The sequence below is a fragment of the Podarcis pityusensis genome (genome assembly GCF_964106645.2).
Source record: "Podarcis pityusensis genome assembly, chromosome: 15".
In the NCBI taxonomy this organism is placed as follows: Eukaryota; Metazoa; Chordata; class Lepidosauria; order Squamata; family Lacertidae; genus Podarcis; species Podarcis pityusensis.
The window spans coordinates 10,041,114-10,059,784 of NC_138040.1; the positions used below are offsets into that span (position 1 = coordinate 10,041,114).

Below are 18,671 nucleotides of genomic sequence, written 5' to 3' on the forward strand. Positions count from 1 at the left end.
AACTGCATCAAGGAAGCTAGAAGCTACAGGATGCATATGCATAGTAGCTAACAGCATGTGCACTCACTTCAAAGAGGCTGCTGGATGAGGTCAATAGCCCCTCTAGCCCTGCATTGTGCTCTCAGAGTGGCCAACCAGAAGCCTCTTCCAGGAATCCCACAAACAGGACCTAAGCACAACAGCAACTCTCCCCTCCTGCAGCCTCCAGTAGCCTGTATTACATAACTGATATTCATAGACATCTACTCTTGCACTCCTTTCATGTTGAAGCATTGCTTTTCTACCTTTCTACTTTCAAAAGCCTCTTCTGTGCCTTTAAGATTACCCTCTCTTATTCCAAGCAGAGCCTCGGCTCCTTCAAGACCATCCAAATCTATTTTTAGCCAATACCACCAGGATCCCTTCCTGAACGCCAGCGGCCCTTTCAATTACTACAGCTAGGATCCGGTCCAAAACTCTCTTCAGGTGCCTTCAGATTAAGTCAATCTGCCTCCTTTCCCCATAAGGTAAGATTTATATGCTTTTTCTAGTTCTGCTGCAGTGCTTTGCCACCTTTGGGATCGAGCAAGCTGCCTTTCCCTCAGCTGCATTCAGGGGGGAGAACTGTAGTCTATCCCTATTACTCTCCCCCCATCCTACTGGTGTGCTTCTGGGGGGGATATGTTAGCAGTTCATTGATGCAGGTGAACTGGGTGAGTTGACCTCACCTTTTCTAAAACCCACTCCGGGATGCTTTGAAACGAGGAATAGTTTTACAAATGAAATTGGCACCTGCATCTTTGCAATCCGACTTGTAGCCTCTGTTTATTTGGGTAGCATTTCCCCCAGTGAAAATGACCACTTTCATTATTGAGATATGTGTTTACTTTTGGTTCCTTGGGAAGGATTTGGACAGGAGTCATGTTGCTGCTTTTTAAAACAAAATAAGACTTAAATATTGGACGCTGGGAAGACTTGCACATGTATTATGCTGGGAGTGTGCCCCACATAAATAGTTGTTTACATGGAGAGAAGGAGCCTCGTGGATAATTATCATGGGATAATTTGGAAATGGAGGGTGGGGGAGTTGTTATTTAACCTTGATTTTTTGCCCCTTTAAAAAACATTCCATTTGATCTGATTGTTTACTTGAATCAGATGCATCTTCTCCCAGTTGTGGAAACTTTTTCAAGCATGAAGTATTTAAAGCACTTGATCTGGAAAACCACATTCACATCCACACCATACAAGTAAAGCGCTACCATACTACTGCAATAATCATGGTTTCTTTCCAAGAATCCTGGGAAGTGTAGTTTGTTAAGGGTGCTAAGGGCTGCTCAGAAACCCCTGTTCCCCTCCCAGAACTACAACTCCCAGAGTTCCTTTGTGAACCCACTCTGGGAACTGTAGCTTTGCGAGGGGAATATGGGTCTCCAAACAATTCTCAGTACCCTTAATAAACTACAGTTCCCACGATACTTTGGGGAACCTGTGGCTGTTAAAGTGGTATAGCAGTGATTTAAATGTATGGTGTGAATGTGGTTGTATATATACGCTCTGCACAAGCAGATACCCAAAGGGATATTTAGCATTTAAAGAGCTATTTAAGGTTCACTCAATGACATATGCCCAGTCTAACTTGGTTTCCCTCCCCACCCCTTTATTATGCTAAACTTCCCCATACCATATCACAGGTGGCTTATGAAGATTCCCTTTAATGTAGGTGCTACTGTTCAGTGTTCACTGTTCAGACGCGGGTGGCGCTGTGGGTAAAACCTCAGTGCCTAGGACTTGCCGATCGCATGGTCGGTGGTTCGAATCCCCGCGGCGGGGTGAGCTCCCGTCTTTCAGTCCCAGCTCCTGCCCACCTAGCAGTTCCAAAGCACCCCTAAGTGCAAGTAGGTAAATAGGTACCGCTTTATAGCGGGAAGGTAAACGGCGTTTCCATGTGCTGCGCTGGTGCTGGCTTGCCAGAGCAGCTTCGTCACGCTGGCCACGTGACCCAGAAGTGTCTCCGGACAGTGCTGGCCCCTGGTCTCTTAAGTGAGATGGGCGCACAACCCTAGAGTCAGACACGACTGGCCCGTACGGGCAGGGGTACCTTTACCTTTACCTTTTACTGTTCAGTGAAGGACGCGGGTGGCGCTGTGGGTTAAACCACAGAGCCTAGGGCTTGCCGATCAGAAGGTCGGCAGTTCAAATCCCCACAACAGGGTGAGCTCCTGTTGCTCGGTCCCTGCTCCTGCCAACCTAGCAGTTCAAAAGCACATTAAAGTGCAAGTAGATAAATAGGTACCGCTCCAGTGGGAAGGTAAACTGTGTTTCCGTGTGCTGCTCTGGTTCTCCAGAAGCGGCTTAGTCATGCTAGCCACATGACCCGGAACGGTACGCCGGCTCCCTCGGCCAATAAAGCGAGATGAGCACCGCAACCCCAGAGTCGTCCGCAACTGGACCTAATGGTCAGGGGTCCCTTTACCTTTACTGTTCAGTGAGTTGTCTGAATCTGTCTGGGGTGCACAGGATCAGTAGGGCAAACCTCAAGGGGTCAACCTGCTTGGGAACCATTCCCAGAAGAGAGCTAACTCCATTGCTGGCTATTTGGATTGATGGGGTGGAAGGCAGGGAGCCAAAGCCAGAACCAATGAGAGGTAGGGCCAAGTACTTCTAGTTGTGATCCCATCCTCCTCCCACTCCCTGCTGAGTTCCAGCAGGGCAATGCTGAGACTAAGAAGAAGCTGACAGCCATGACCACCTCCTGAGTTGGTCGTAAGAGGGTTGGGAGATAGGTATTAGCTGGTGGCAGATTGGCATTGGTAGGGCAGTGTCCCCACTCACCCTAACAGACCAGCTTCCATAGGTCAACTGCACCCTGGAGATGCTTGGCTGAACTGCTTCCCCCACAGGTCTTTATAAGTGGAAGTCAGGGAAGTCAGCCCCATGGACAACTCCCGGTGAGCCTTGCTGATTGGAGACCTCCCTCCTATTGTAGCTATATAGGGATGGTATCTGAAGGCAGATCCACACCATACATGTTTAGGCAAGCCTACCCATATGTTTAGAAAGTTGAGGTCATCTTAATCCATTTTAGTATTTTAACCATTGCATGAATTAAAGCAGGGTTGTAATTTCCCCCCCTTGATTTTACTGTTTTATCTTTTGTCAACCTATCTGAGGTTTCTTACATTCAAGCGGTGTGTGAATTTTATAAAATAAATAAACAACACATCTACAGCACATTAAATACTTGTTCAAACCACATGACTTCCCCCCAAAGAATAATGGGAACTGTAGTTTCCCTCTCGCTGAAATACTGTTCCTAGCAAACTACAGTCCTCAGGATTCTTTGGGAGCAGCCATGTGCTTTAAATGTTCGCTGAATGTGTATTAAATGTCTAGTGTAGTTGGATCTGACCTTGGCTGAAAGCTAAATCTGAAGCCTTCTCAGGAGTGAAAAAAAGCAAAGTGTGGATGAGAGCCACATACTGTGGCCTTTCTCTAGGAAACTCCCCCCCCCCAGCACAAAATGGGAAAATGTAAATAGTGTTGGAGGCATAATTCTTCATTAGTACCACAGAATAGAAATAAAAGGTTGAACTCCCCCTCCCACCTGCTGTGACCTCAATAACTATCGGACCCCCAGGGAGAGATATTTGCATTTCAAACTAATGTGTATGTTAAATACAAAGATGCATCTAAAGTCACATCTAACTTGATCAAGTAAGTTAATGTTTCTTGGTCTGTTCGTTAATGAACTCCCTTTCTTGATTAAGCCCTGAAGCCAGTTTTGTCTTGTCTTCCTGCTTTCTCAACCACATATAGGAAACATTTGACCCTCCAGGTGCTTCTGAACTGCAGCTCCTACCATCGCTAGCCACTGACCATTCTTGCTGAGGCTGGTGGGAGTTGTAGATCAGGAACATCTGTAGGGTTACACCTGCTCTATCCCAAAGATCCTACGCTTCCACACATAGCTCCTGTTCATTGAGTTCTCATTTTCTGAACCATTTCTACCAGATGTATAGCTATTTGTCCTGCAGTGGGAAGTGGTTCCCTAGTACCAGACTAATACCCCAATTCTCTCTTGTACCAGATAGAAACGCTTACAGGACACTGGAATCAGTTTCAGATGTGTATCAGATACACAGCTTCTTGAGCAAACATGGTAACAGTTCCCACCAGTTATATTATAACTGAAGTGTCTGAATGTCTTCAAGGGCAACCCATATATAATGCATTGCAACCATCTAGCTGGATGAATACCAGGGTTTGGATAACTGGAGTTTCGGCTGTCTGACCAGAAAGGGGACAAAGCTAGAGTAGATATATATGTTACACTTTCAGGTGCCATAGGACTGTTGGCTAAATATCCAACGAATACTTCTAGGTTAGCTTCATCTATTAGTATATGCAAATTAAAGCAGAGTTTAAAAGTCAAAGAGTGTCTTTATCAACTGTTCCAATTAGTGTTGCTATGAGCAGTTCCTAAATTCAGGGATTTACCAGGAAATGTCCAAGTTGCTCAATCAGCAATTTCATCACCCTTAATAGGATAATCGCTTTCCTTGAGTGATAGGATAATCTCTCTCTAGCAGATTGTACCTCCAGAAAAAGATAAACTGTGATTAAACAGTCAAAAGACCTTGTCTATTTGATGCAAACTTGTAGCATCCTGTAAACCTTTCAAGAGAAGGAAAATAGAAACTTTTGACCTTATGTTAGACTCAGCCCAGCCAAGTCAGGAGGTCATAGGTCTTTGATATCAAAGGTAAGCTGCATTCACATGGCGGTTTATTCCATTTTCCTGATGTTTCCCTAACTGTTAGTATCTGCATTATATTCGAGTTTTCGCACAACATAAATACAATTTCTGGAAATATAGCAGAGTATAGCTCAAAGTTAGCTCTTATTTCAGTGTTGTTTGCAAATTAGCTTTCTTCTGGAAGCAAACTCAGAAATGACGATTCAGTTTTTTCAGTGTTTCACTATATTTCTAGAAGTGGCCATTATGTATTATTATTATTATTATTATTATTATTATTATACCCCAGCCACTCTAGGTGTCTTCCAACACATATAAAAACATAATGAAATTTCAAGCATTAAAAACTTCCTGATATAGGGCTGCCTTCAGGTGTCTTCTACAAGTTGTGTAGCATAAAAGTTGTGCCTTCAGGAAATAGCGTTATGGCTATGCAGCCTACCCCTCCCTCTTCCCAGGCCACACCATGAAGGTGAATAGGAAGGCCTTGCTGCATCACCATCCCCTGGACTCCCATAGCACCAAGCAGATGAGGCAGTTTTGCCTTAAAGGTGGCCCCAATCCAGCTCCAGAACCCCAGTAGCAAGCTTTGGGACCAACCCATCACCTTGAAAGATGCTCAAGGGGAATCAATGGGCTGAAATAAAACTGTTCCCCTTCCTGCACCTAATCGCCCACTGGGACCAAATTAAGTAACATGGCAAACCATCTAGTTCAGGCATGGCCAAACTTGCCCTCCAGATGTTTTGGGACTACAATTTCCATCATCCCTGACCACTGGTCCTGCTAGCTAGGGTGATGGGAGTTGTAGTCCCAAAACATCTGGAGGGCCAAGTTTGGCCATGCCTGATCTAGTGCCACCAAGCAGCTATTTAGCATGGAGTAGGAGACATGGGACATGGGTGGCGCTGTGGGTTAAACCAGAAGTTTGGCGGTTTGAATCCCCACGATGGGATGAGCTCCTGTTGCTTGGTCCCAGCTCCTGCCAACCTAGCAGTTTGAAAGCATGTCAAAGTGCAAGTAGATAAATAGGTACCGCTCCGGCGGGAAGGTAAATGGCGTTTCCGTGCACTGCTCTGGTTCGCCAGAAGTGGCTTAGTCATGCTGGCCACATGACCCGGAAGCTGTACGCTGGCTCCCTCAGCCAATAAAGCAAGATGAGCGCCGCAACCCCAGAGTCGGTCACGACTGGATCAAATGGTCAGGGGTCCCTTTACCTTTACCTAGGAGACAAAATCAACCCACAAGCCAAAACATGTGTTATCCAAACATTCCTACTCAGGCCATAAGTGAGCAAATAAATCACACTGAGAGACAGGGAGAGAGGGAGTATAGGTGCTGCTGCAAAGAGAAGTGAGTGGGAGGTGGTTGGCCAGCCCTTAAATAGGAGGCTGCCTCTTTTGGTCACTGAGCTACAAATGCACCATGCCAGTCAGTAACAAGGTGGAATGAATGGCAGAACAGGGCTGTTGAAAATATTATGAGCAGGACAAAGTTACATTATGAACCAAGTAATTGCAACATTACTCTTCTGCTCTTTTTAGTTGCTAGGAATGGGATTTATGCATCGTACACACATTGCTTTTCTTCTCCTCTCCTCCCTAATGGGACAAACCTTGCAATGTATGAATCATGTGTACTGTGCTGTTCTTATTTACATTTATTCATCACTTACTACATAAAATGTCTCGAAGAGACTGACAATGGTAAAACAAGAACAAGGACATACAAATGCAAAGGTTGAAAACAACACTACTTGAATAAAATGGCATTATTTATGAAAAGTGCTTATCTGGCGATATCATAAGAAGGGACAACAGCCTAGGGTGTCATTTTGTCATGTAGGTGGTGTGTGTGTGTATATTTTATTAATTGATATTAATAATAATAATAATACCATATGATCCCAATTAAAAACTAAATGTTGCCTCTTCACCCAGGTCTTAAAGGTTGATAATGATGGTACCAGGTGTAATAAGTTTTGGTTCTCATTTCTCAGAAGAAGCCACTTCACTGTAGTTCAAATGAAAATTGTCTCCCGAGCGGCCGTTCCCTACCTGGAGGCCCACTGCTGGAATTCTTTCTAGGATGGCTATGCGTAAAACACTCCCAGACCCTTACAGACCCTACCTTCCCCTCAGGTAGACAGAACCTTGTCTGCCCATAGAAAATCCCAATCTCTGAGACAGACTTCCGGGTTAGCGCGATCGGCTAATGGCGGATTCCCTCCGAGCTCCGGAGGGAATCGGCTTGACAGGGGCTGGGTCTTGCCGTGCCGGCGACACGGGGACCCTCAAAAACCACGGGCATAGGAGCCCGTGGACATGGTGACTCGGCGGGCATCGTTAAGCGCCCTCCCGACTCGCGAAGGAGCCTTTTTAAAGGCTACGGAACGGGTGCCGGGGAGCGGCGTGGTGCTGTGAGTCTTCTGCTTCCCCTGCCGAGCGAAGCCGCATGCCATTTGTCGGAGAGCGCTGACTTCTTCCTATTAAAATTTGGACTTAAAATCAAGAACAACAACCCGTGAGTAATTGGGAAATTGGATTACAAATAATTTGATTTTGAATTTGGCACGAGCGGGGGAGGTGAAAAAAAGGGAAGTCCGCCCCCCCCTCATTGTAAACAGTTTGAAGCAAGGAGCTGTCAACTAAGGTTGCGTGAAGAATTGGGGTAACTCGATAAAAGATATAAATTCCACAGATTTAAAGGACTAAGCTAATGTGCCGGAGGACAAAAGTTTAATTATTTGGACTAAGTACCACCTTTCTCAAGCCCGGGAGTAACCCGTGAAAAGAGCCTGCAGAGGATTTATAGAAAACTTTTGACAGCTGTCAAATTAGCTGTCAAAGCCGGAAAAATCAAAGCTTAAATTCTAACCGGCTATACTGCTACAAAATATTGAAAGTAAAGAAAGACTGATACAAATAAACTTGATTTTTGGATCGGAAGGGAAAAGAAATACTAAGTAACTAGAATCCCTCTAGAGGGGATTCTTGGATATTACAAGAATGGAACTAGGTCGGGAAATACGAGCTGACTTGCAAGAGCTTATTTTTCTCATGGGAAAGCTGCAAGAGAGGATAGAGCAAGGCCATGTTTTGTCTACAAGTCCTACGAAACCGAAGTCAACAGAAAATATACCTACTGAGTTGGAAAGGGACTTGATGCTCAAAACACAGGCAGCTGGACAAGAAAAGAAACCAAAGACTAAGACATCAGCTGAACAGGAGGAGCAGAAAGAAGGGGTGGCTGAAAAGTTACAGAAGATAAAAGAGAGCCGGAGACCTGCCAAGAAGAATTCCAATTCGACTAAGATGAAAACTGGATTATTTGGGACATATAGACTTAAGAAACAGAGTTGGAGTTCCACCTCTAAACAAGTAGGCCTTGCTGGAAGAAATATGGTTAACATGGAGAAGGTACTTCCCCGACCTGGGGCGTTCAATATGAAAGATTTTCGAAGAAGCCGGCGGAAAGGGACTGAGAGAGATCCGAGAGCCTCGGACGTAAGGTCACCAGGCTAAAAAGATGGACTAATTGGACTTTGGTTTGGGATTGAAACCAGGAAGAGAAGGGTGGGGTTTAGAAGTCCAAAGGGGGCCTGATTTTTATTTTGCAGTGTAAAACTATATGCTCTTTATTATTATAAGAATGGGGAATCTGTGGATGGGAATTAGGGACAATCTTAGGGAAGGTATTTTATTATTTGTTTTTATATCTCTTTTTTTTTAATCTTTTTTTATGTATGATTAAGGTATATATTCTAAAAATTGCTAAATAATTTAAATTAATGGATAATAATGAATTAAGGTTTTAAATTATTATAAAGAATTACATTAATAATTTATGGTTAAGTAAATTAATAAATTATGATTAGGACATTAAGGATAAAAACTTGCTTGAATAAACAATCGGAGTTGGAATACAATAAGGGGAGGCGTGGGGAAGTCATGAAAAGAAGTTATTGAAAATGAGATCTAAAAGGTGGAATTTTTTTTTTTTTTTTTTTTATGTCGTGTTTTGGGTTATTTTTGTGTGTGTTTTTGTTTTGTTTTTTTATTTCTGCCTACTCAAGACAGAAAGTCCCTAACTGTATTCCCTGGTCCCAGTCTAACTCAAAGAAAATCCAGGCTTCCTCTCTCCCAAATGGTCTCTATCTGGCCATTAACTGTCAGCATCTAAGTTCAACTTTCTCTCTCCTGAATGGCTGATCAACACATCACCTTCCTCTGGTTTCTGGGTCACCAGGAGGCAGACCAGGAGGCATCACAGAGACCTCTTTCAGAAAGAAGAATGGAAAGTCGTATGAATTCCCCAAAGTTCTCGATTAGAGAGTAACAGCTGCACAAACAGTTAATCTTTCCTCTGTAGCCTGTGACTTGAATTGGTGTAATTTCACATTTGTTAATGGAAAACTCTGCTGGGAGACATTAGCTACAGTTCCATCGGAATGATGGGATTTTCTTTGATGTAATGTACATTTGGGATTAACGGAAGGCGATTTTTAAAAGGGGTTTAAGTTTTAAGTAGAAACAGACAAGCATGTTCCTTAAGAAAATCCCAATCAAACATAATCTAAACTCACAGTTATGTGTGGTATTGGGTTAATCTTGAAAAGAAGGGGTCAAATACTCTATTAAATATTGGTCTGTAACACCATGCAGTTACAGTCCTTTGAAATTCTTCCAAAATAAAGACCCGTCTTTTCTAATATACATTGTTTTTTCACAGCCAGCCAGTTTTGAGGCACTAAAATGCTAGAAATATGGTCTAGACCTGGCTTCCTCAACCTCGGCCCTCCCTCCAGATGTTTTTGGCCTACAACTCCCATGATCCCTAGCTAGCAGGACCAGTGGTCAGGGATGATGGAAACTGTAGTCTCAAAACATCTGGAGGGCTGAGGTTGAGGAAGTCTGGTCTAGACCAGTGGCAGCCTATGTGATGTCCTCAAGGTGTTGTTGGACTACAACTCCCATCAACCCCATCTGACACGGCTAATGATCCAGAAAAAATGGATGTCGTAGTCCATCAACATCTGGAGAGCACCTTGTTGGTTACCCCTTCTCTAGATTATTCCTGTTGATAAATCTAAAGGTGTCCTGCCATTTCCTCTTAAGAAGTCATTGATAAAATTGCCTTTGTATGAAAGACATCTCATCAGGTGCAGCCCATAGTTAACTATGAGAGGCATTCTGTGCATTGCAGTGTTTTACTGCTTTGATCTTTTGAACTGCTCATACCTGATTTATTGGTAAATGGATAGTTACAATCTAATTTTCATACAAATGTTTATTGTATTTGTACAACCCTTTAATCATGCTGTCAATGAAACAGCGTGTCCTCAGGTAACAGCTTCTCATTAATGCACACATTAAATAGATTTATTTCTATCATCCCTGTAACAATGCATCAGTGCTCTCAACCTTATGCTGCAGATGGAGGGACATAGCTTAGTGGTAGGGCTTATAGAATCATAGAATTTTAGATTTGGAAGGGAAAATGAGAGTCATCTAGACCAATGCCTGCAATGCAGGAATTTTTTTTGCCCAAAGTGGGGCTCAAACCCATGATGCTGACATTAAGAATGCCATGCTCTACCAACTGAGCTAACCCAGATATCATGCTTTGTAAGCAGAAGGTCTCAGGTCCACTTCCTGGTATTTCAAGAGACAAATCCATTTTTTTTTTAAAAAAAATAATATTTATTACTTTTCCAAAATGTTAAACACTAAAAAGACAATACAATGCAATACATTACAATGCAATACATTAAAACAAAAACAATAAAATAAATCAAACAATTTCATTATCCCATCTTTCATTCACTTATTTCCACGACCTCCTCACACCTCCCTTTTTGTATTCCACTTCTGTTAATTATTTCAGCAATTCCTTTCCATCTTCCTGTTTTCTATCCTATAATTATCTTAACTCATTCTAACCTTATTTTTTCCTTTAATACTCTATTAATCTATTTATACTTAATTCCGTATAATGTTTCTACTAATGCCATGTAACTTCATTCCAACATTTTTCTAACATTCATTAATTTTACAGTATTTCTGTAAATAATCGTTAAATTTTTTCCAGTCTTCTTCCACCGACTCTTCTCCCTGGTCTCGGATTCTGCCAGTCATTTCCGCCAGTTCCATATAGTCCATCAACTTCATCTGCCATTCTTCCCGGGTGGGTAAATCTTGTGTCTTCCAATATTTTGGGATGAGTATCCTTGCTGCTGTTGTTGCATACATAAAGAAAGTTCTATCCTTCTTTGACACCAATTGGCTGACCATGCCCAGGAGAAAGGCCTCTGGTTTCTTCAGGAAGGTACCCATATTTTTCGCTCTATAACACGCACCCAACCATAATACGCACGTAGTTTTTAGAGGAGGAAAATCCGTAGGCATGCCACCCGTAGGCATTCCCTCCATAACACGCACAGACATTTCCCCTTACTTTCTAGGAGGAAAAAAGTGAGTGTTATGGTGCAAAAAATACGGTATATTTGAATACCTTTTTTATTTCGTTATAAATCATCTCCCAGAATGTCTTAATCCTTGGGCATGTCCACCAAAGGTGGAAGAATGTGCCTTCAGTCTCATTACATTTCCAACATTTATTGTCGGGCAAATGGTAAATTTTTGCAAGCTTGACTGGTGTCATGTACCACCTATAAATCATTTTCATTAAGTTTTCTCTTAGGGCATTACATGCCGTAAATTTCATACCTGTGGTCCACAACTGTTCCCAGTCAGCCATCATTATGTTATGTCCAACATCTTGTGCCCATTTAATTATAGCTGATTTCACCGTTTCATCCTGAGTGTTCCATTTCAACAGCAGGTTATACATTTTTGACAAATTCTTAATTTTGAAATCTAACAATTCTGTTTCCAATTTTGATTTTTCCACCTGGAAACCAACTTTTTGTCCAAATTGTATGCCTCCATTATTTGATAATAATGGAGCCAATCTCGCACTTTATTTTTCTATTTTTCAAAGCTCTGCAATTTTATTCTGTCTCCATCTTGATCCAGATCAAGAGACAAATTCAATATCTGCACATTTCTAGCCATGAACTGGGCTTTTTATCTGTACTTCCCAAACCAGTGTTCCACCTTTGTTCTTCCACAATGTTCCAATAAAGTTCTCAGCTGAAGAACTGCAACAAGATGCATTTAAAAATGTGTGTTTTGAGAGACAATGGCCACATTCATACCATGTAATTAAAACACTACTGGACTACTTTAACACTCATGGCTTTTCTAAAATAAGCCTGGTGTTATAAGAAAAAGCTGCTCCTTTTTCCCTTATGGGTTAACCAAGAGCCCATGTAGAGTCTTTAAGTAGGTTCTCCATGGGTAGGAGAAAATAACAGAGGCCAACCAGAGAATACTGAGAAGCAAAGCAGCTAGTAAGCATGGACTTTATTAAACTGTTGCAACAGGGTCCTCCGCTCACCCCACGCAGAGTGGGAGGAGAGTAACCTAGAACAATGGTGTGCAAGCTCTTATATAGACATTTGAAAATTACCTCCCCTGTAGCTCTCCAAAACATCATACATACATCACTGAAAGGACTGTCTACAGCAGAAAACCTGTCTGCCAGGATACCTGATAATGGTCACTGGTTGCTTTTACCTGGGCATCCTGGCCATTCTTTTGTGATAGTAAATACTCAGTTCCTGAATCCAGGTCACAGGCCCACCCTATTCGTACACAGATATGCCCTTAAAACAGGATTTGTGAGCAAAGAGACAATGGGAAGGCTTTCCCATTTCCTTCCTCCTTGCAGAGAAATATTTGAGATCAATTTGGGAGAGTCAAAATGGTTTGAGGATTGCTCTCCTCTACCATTTCAGACATGTAGTTTGAACACATACTTATGTATGTGTTTGCCTTGTAAATTTATGAACATATGATTTTTATATATGACACCTTAGAATTCCTATAACGCTGGGAGCTGTAGTTAGCTAAGGATGCTGAGAGTTTTTAGGAGACCCCTGTTCCACTCACAGGGCTACAATTCTTAGAGTAGTTCAACAATCAATCCCTCTTTCCAGGGACCTCTGGAAATTGTAGCTCTGTGAGAGGAATGGGGCTTCCTAACAACTCTCAGCTCTCTTCACTGGCTTTCCCCCCACCCTGAAAACCATCATGCCAAGTTTGGTAGTATCTCAAGAGGAGGCCAAATATATGTTTTAAAAAATGGCAATATCATGCTATTTTCTCGGGTGCTTTTCTGGGCATTGTACATAATGCTGTGATGAGCCTAAATTGATTCCTTCCTGCTTCTGCAACCTTTCTCTGTAGTTTAATGGACTTACTGAGGGGGCCATAAAATATAATGTGAAAAATCTAAATGAAATATATAGCATCAGGGAGGGAATGGCAAATATAGTTATAATGATATTAAAACCTTGAGCACATTGAGGTTTATTTCTGTGATTTAATATTCTCCATTTAAAAGGAAGGCTTTTGTTGCATTAGTGTTTCAGATAATGTTGTCGGCCTCCGAAAATCCCAATGAAGTTAGGTTTATGAATTGGTGGCCGTCGGGCAGCCAAAGCTTTCATTTGTTTTCTGTTATACTGGCCAGTATATTCCCACCTGGTGACATAACCATGCCATCAGCACTCAGTAACATATCACGGAGGTTAGAACATAAGAACAGAACTGAAGATTGTACATGTGAGAACCAAATTAACAGATCCAGTCATCCTTGCCAATGGATATCAGTGGCTACTAGCTGCAATGGTTATGCTCTGCCTCCAGAATCAAATACAGAAATGCTTCTGAAAACTATTTGTGGAAGTCAAGGGAAGAGAGCTCTTTTGCTCAGGTAGGTCCTGTTTGCAGATTTCCCACAGTGGTTGGTCACTGGGAGAACAGGGCGTTGGACAAGATGGGCCATTGGCCTGATCCAGCAGCTTCTTCTTATTTTCTTATTTCCATTCCTGCATATAGTCTAGAGGACAAACACATTTAAAGAGGGCCATCATTGATACCTGGCATGGCAGCGTCTGGAGTTCAGAAAGGTTCTAGCATGGTCTAAGCTTGAAATGGGCACTATGCATATATGAAAAGTTCAAAGAGCATCCACGTGTGAAATCTTTGTCCCTTGGGAAAGAAAACATGAATGCTAGTTTTCTTTATTTCTTTATTTCATAGCTCAGTTGGTAAAGCATGAGACTCTTAATCACAGGATCATGGGTTTAAACCTTACCTTTGGCAAAAAAAAAAAAAAAAAACTCCTGCATTGCAAGAGATTGGACTAGATGACCCATGTGGTCCCTTCCAACTTCACAATTATATAATTCCATGATAATTCTATGATTTATTTCACATTATTATATTGCATACGACCATTTACTTCCAGGTTCTCTGGGGTTGCACAAAATTTCTTTCAATTTTTGTGCTGCATTTGTTGCTCTTCCTGTGCAGAGTAGACCCAATGAAAATAAGGAAGACGACTAACTTGGGTCCATTAATTTCAGTCCATCTGAACTTAGTAAGCTAGAATCGCTTGTTCGTAGTTTTTAGAAAACCTCAATAAAAAAATAATTCAAAAGGAAAATACATGCCTAGTTAGGCTACCTGAAAGGTTTAGCAGCTGCTGAAAACATTGCCGTGAACACACCATATAAAAAGCATATTGGTACTACTGGCTATTTTATTTGCAATGCCTCTGTTCATGTTGACTTTTCTTCAACCGCTTGCACTGCAGACTGAGTTGATAAACCCAAGATCTCATTTCTGGTTAGCCACAGCCGGTTCAGATCCTATCAGTACATACACTCTCATGTATAAATCCACAAATGCCAACGGGGGCATTAAAAATTGATGCCCACTTGAGAGCGGCCAACTGCCTTGTAGATTCTTGAAATGAAACCAATCCAATCCAATGGGAATTGAAGGTTCAAGTCTCCAGGTTTATTCCGTCTCTGCCAGCACTGCAACTTGGTCCTCATTTTGCTGGGAGAAAAAGAAATACTTCTTCATGTTTCTAGAGCAGTATTTTTATATTAACGAGCAAAATGCAGCCGTGCGGATGTCATTATAAGCAACATTGCTGTATCTCAAACCACAGTAATCTAGAAAATAGTTCAAGACAGACGCATTGAGATGATGGAAAACTGATCCTGTAATAAATTGATGAGTGTGGGTGTAGCTTAGGTGCCAGAATGGCTACTAATTGGTTTAAATGTATAAAAACTATTATAAAGTAATTGCACTTAAAAGGCAAAATAAAACAATTCCATCATTGCATTAAAACATCCGTAATTAAAAGGTACAATAAAGCAAACCAGTAAAAATCATAAAAATTAAAACAGTTTAAAACCCAAAGCAATTAGATCAGGAAATCCAAATTCAGGAGAATGCTTGCTTTAATATATTGGTTTCTGAAACACTCCCCTCCCCCAATATAGGCTCTCTTTTTTGTTGCAAAATTCAGATAACTGCACATTTTAAATGATGACAGTGTTTCAGTTCCCACTTCAGGGAGTGCAAATCTGAGAGATTCACCTTAAAATGCAAACTGAATTGAATGTCTCACCTACCCCTGCTTGAACTTGACCCTGTCCCTTTGCTTCCTTTGGAATGAATATGAGATCTCATTCCAATTGCTGGAAGCCTCAGGAAATGAGAGTGCTCCTGTACGCAGATCCTGCTCAGAGGCTTTCCCCAGGTATCTTGTTGGCTACTGTGAGAACAGAGTGCTGGACTAGATGGGCGATTGGCCTGATTCATTAGGGCTCTTTTTATATCTTTATGTTCTGCCCTCCTTCAGCATGTTTTGAATACTGTTTTCTGCTCTCCTTCAGTTGAAAATCTGCTGATTAAACCAAGGCCTTGCAGTGGAGGGTTTATGGACTGAGATGAAATTGAGTTTTGACTTGGCATTCACAGCCTACACCATTTATAACTGAGAGGTTGGCAGAGCGGTTACATTGCAGGCTAAGAGATGGGATACAGTCTTTCAGGCTTGCCGTTGTAGATGATAGTTTCTCAGAACAATGAATCTGCCCGAGGTATTAGAATCCTGAACTTTATTCACTCCTGGACTGCTGCCATTTGAGAATTCATTTCTCATCTCCCAACCAGAAGCGATATCAAACATCTAAGATGTTTATAGGCCCAGTCATAAAAAGAGGGAGACTGACTACTTACATAGCACCAAAACAAGGAAATGCAACCGAAAGGACGCGGATTTGCATAAAATCCCCATGTGCTAATTTATAGGTATAAATGTAATCTTAGAAGAAAATAATATAATTTAAATGTAAACACAGGGGCCCCTCCCAGTTGTTTGTTTGTCTGATGAGCGTGTTCTCCAATGTACCTTCGATGCAGTAATAGTGTGTTAATGAAAGATTTTTAGTGCACTTACAGACCCTCCAAGTGTCCCTATTTTCCAGGGACAGTCCCGAATTTACAGAAGCCATCCTGGTTTCTGATTTGATCCTTGAATGTCCCTCTTTTCCTTAGGACGTCCCTATTTTCATTGGAGGGTGTGGAGTTATGAGACCCCCTGAGCCAAGGAGATAAGTAGCTATGCGACCTTTGGAAGACATTTGAAGGCAGCCCTGTATTGGGATGTTTGTTCCAATGTGCAATGCTTTATTCTAGAAGCTGCCTAGAGTGGCTGGGGCAACCCAGTCAGAATAATAATAATAATAATAATAATAATAATAATAATAATTGAAGAGGACGTGCCTATTTTCATCAGAGAAACATTGGAGGGTATGGACTTAAATATGTCTCTCCATTGTAAATTCATTGTGCAGTCAGGAAGTCTCTTGCTTCTATCAACCTTCTGCAAGACATTATTGGATCCTTTGTACCTGAAAAGCAGAGCTGACATTGCTAATGATTAATAAATAACTAAGAGGACAAAGAGACTTGGACAGAAGGGGAAAACAAGCACATTCAGACATTCTTAGACCATGCTTCATTAGAGTAGTATCCAATGCAAATCCATTCTACTCTGAGCCCATAAAATTCAGACAGTAAAATATATACAGTGGTACCTCGGTTTAAGAACAGTCCGGTTTAAAAATGATTCAGTTTACAAACTCCACAAAACCAGAAATAGTGTCTTGGTTTGAGAACTTTACCTCGGTCTAAGAACAGAATCCGAACGGTGGAAGGGCACCGGTGGTAGGATGCCTCATTAGGGAAAATGTGCCTCGGTTTAAGAATGGTTTCAGTTTAAGACCGGACTTCTGGAACAGATTAAGCTCGTAAACCGAGGTGCCACTGTATTGGAAAGTTGTGGGTTTTTTAGTTATCCTTTTTTTAAAAAAAGAAAGAACACAATATGATTCTGAGAAGGAAACAGTCCCAGCTGTCTGCATGGAAAACAGAATGACTTTGGATGAATTTCCGCTCATTTATTTGTTTATTTACAGCTGCAATGATTGTAAAATATCTGATTTGTGAAAGGGAGAGGAAAGGTATACAAGGGGGAAGATACAATAACTACTTTCCAAGTACAGCGGTACCTCGAGTTACAAATGCCTCAGATTACAAACGCTTCAGGTTACAAAATCCGCTAACCTGGAAGTGTTACCTCGAGTTGAGAACTTTTGCCCAGGATGAGAACGGAAATTGTGTGCCGGCAGCGCAGTGGCAGCAAGAGGCCCTATTAGCGAAAGCACACCTCTAGTTAAGAACAGTTTCAGGTTAAGAACGGACCTCTGGAACGAATTAAGTTTGTAACTAGAGGTATCACTGTGCCTTCTTTCTTCAGTGTTACGGGCCTGCTTTGAAAAAGCAGATTGCTGTGCTATATATACACACAGAAACACAAATGGAGGGGAAAGGAGGTGATCTTATTATAAACTTGGGCATGCATCTCACAGTTAACAAACTACTTTTTCCCATCTCCGCTCCAGAAATGCAGTATCTTCTTTGCTCGTCAGCATCTTTGCTTACTGTGCTTTACACTCCGTATTATTGATTTACAATTTGTTGCTCGCTGCCGCTGAGTAAACTACTACCGTTGCTTTTACTACTCGCGTTACTGACTCACCAGCGGCAGGATTGGATTTTGGAGTCTCGACGGGCTGAGGTGCCAGGAGATGGCTCTTCAGGGAGATGCTGTAGCAAATTGGGAGTTTAGCTCTTTAAATGGTATCAGTTACTTTAAAAAAAGGAGACAGGCAGCCTCCGGATTCTTTTAATTAAGCTTGTCCTATATTCTGTCTTTGCAAGTTGCTGCACTCATTCTGGCTCCTTCGGAACAGTTTAACCAACCACAGCCATCACACCATGGATTATGAAAGAGGCTTCCCCAACATCCTGACTAGGTAAGATATCTTTCTAAAATCTGGGGAGGTGGGGGCTTTGCAGCTGACATATATCCATGTATGTGCAGATGTGGGGCAGGCAAGGAAGACTGACATTTCTCTCCCTGCGTATCTTATTCCTTTTCCTTGTATTATGCTTCTGCCTTTGCTCTCAAGATAGAAAATGTGAAAACTTGGCTCTCCCCCCTTCCTCCTTCTCGTCCAGTGATTGAGAGAAGGAGAAGGTATGTCGCCTCTTGATTTGTAACCTGAGGGACGTAACTTTCTGCTGGGGAGAGCAACATTTGACTTCAGTTTCATGCTGTGGTTTCTGTGGTTACACTTGGCCTGAGACCTGTCACTCATGGTAGGAGGTGATGAAGCTGTGATGATGACCCATTCGGTGTTCTGAGAGAGCACACCTTGCAAGATGAGATCAAAGGGAGATGTGTGCCAGCACTAGAGATCTACAGCAGGGACCAGCCAGGTCAAAAGGGGAAATTCAACAGCCGGCTATCTCACCATTTACCTCACAGGCATCATGCGATTGGTGGTGTATCATCCCGGAATATGAAAGCCCAATTTTAAAAACATGCATATCCCATCATTCCTAACCTATCAACTATGCAGCTAATCCTTTTT

The 18,671-nt window shown here is 42.0% G+C and overlaps 1 protein-coding gene across 1 annotated transcript in view; it reads left to right on the top strand.

Annotated features, from left to right (window-relative positions):
• The first annotated feature begins 359 nt into the window (after positions 1-359).
• The window catches only part of CALN1 (calneuron 1), a 139,857-nt gene continuing 121,545 nt past the window's right edge, over positions 360-18,671 (top strand). Inside the window, exons 1-2 of the mRNA XM_080983218.1 lie at positions 360-506; positions 17,956-18,050. The gene's annotated coding sequence lies outside the window, so the exon portion shown is untranslated. The remainder of the gene's footprint in view (positions 507-17,955; positions 18,051-18,671) is intronic.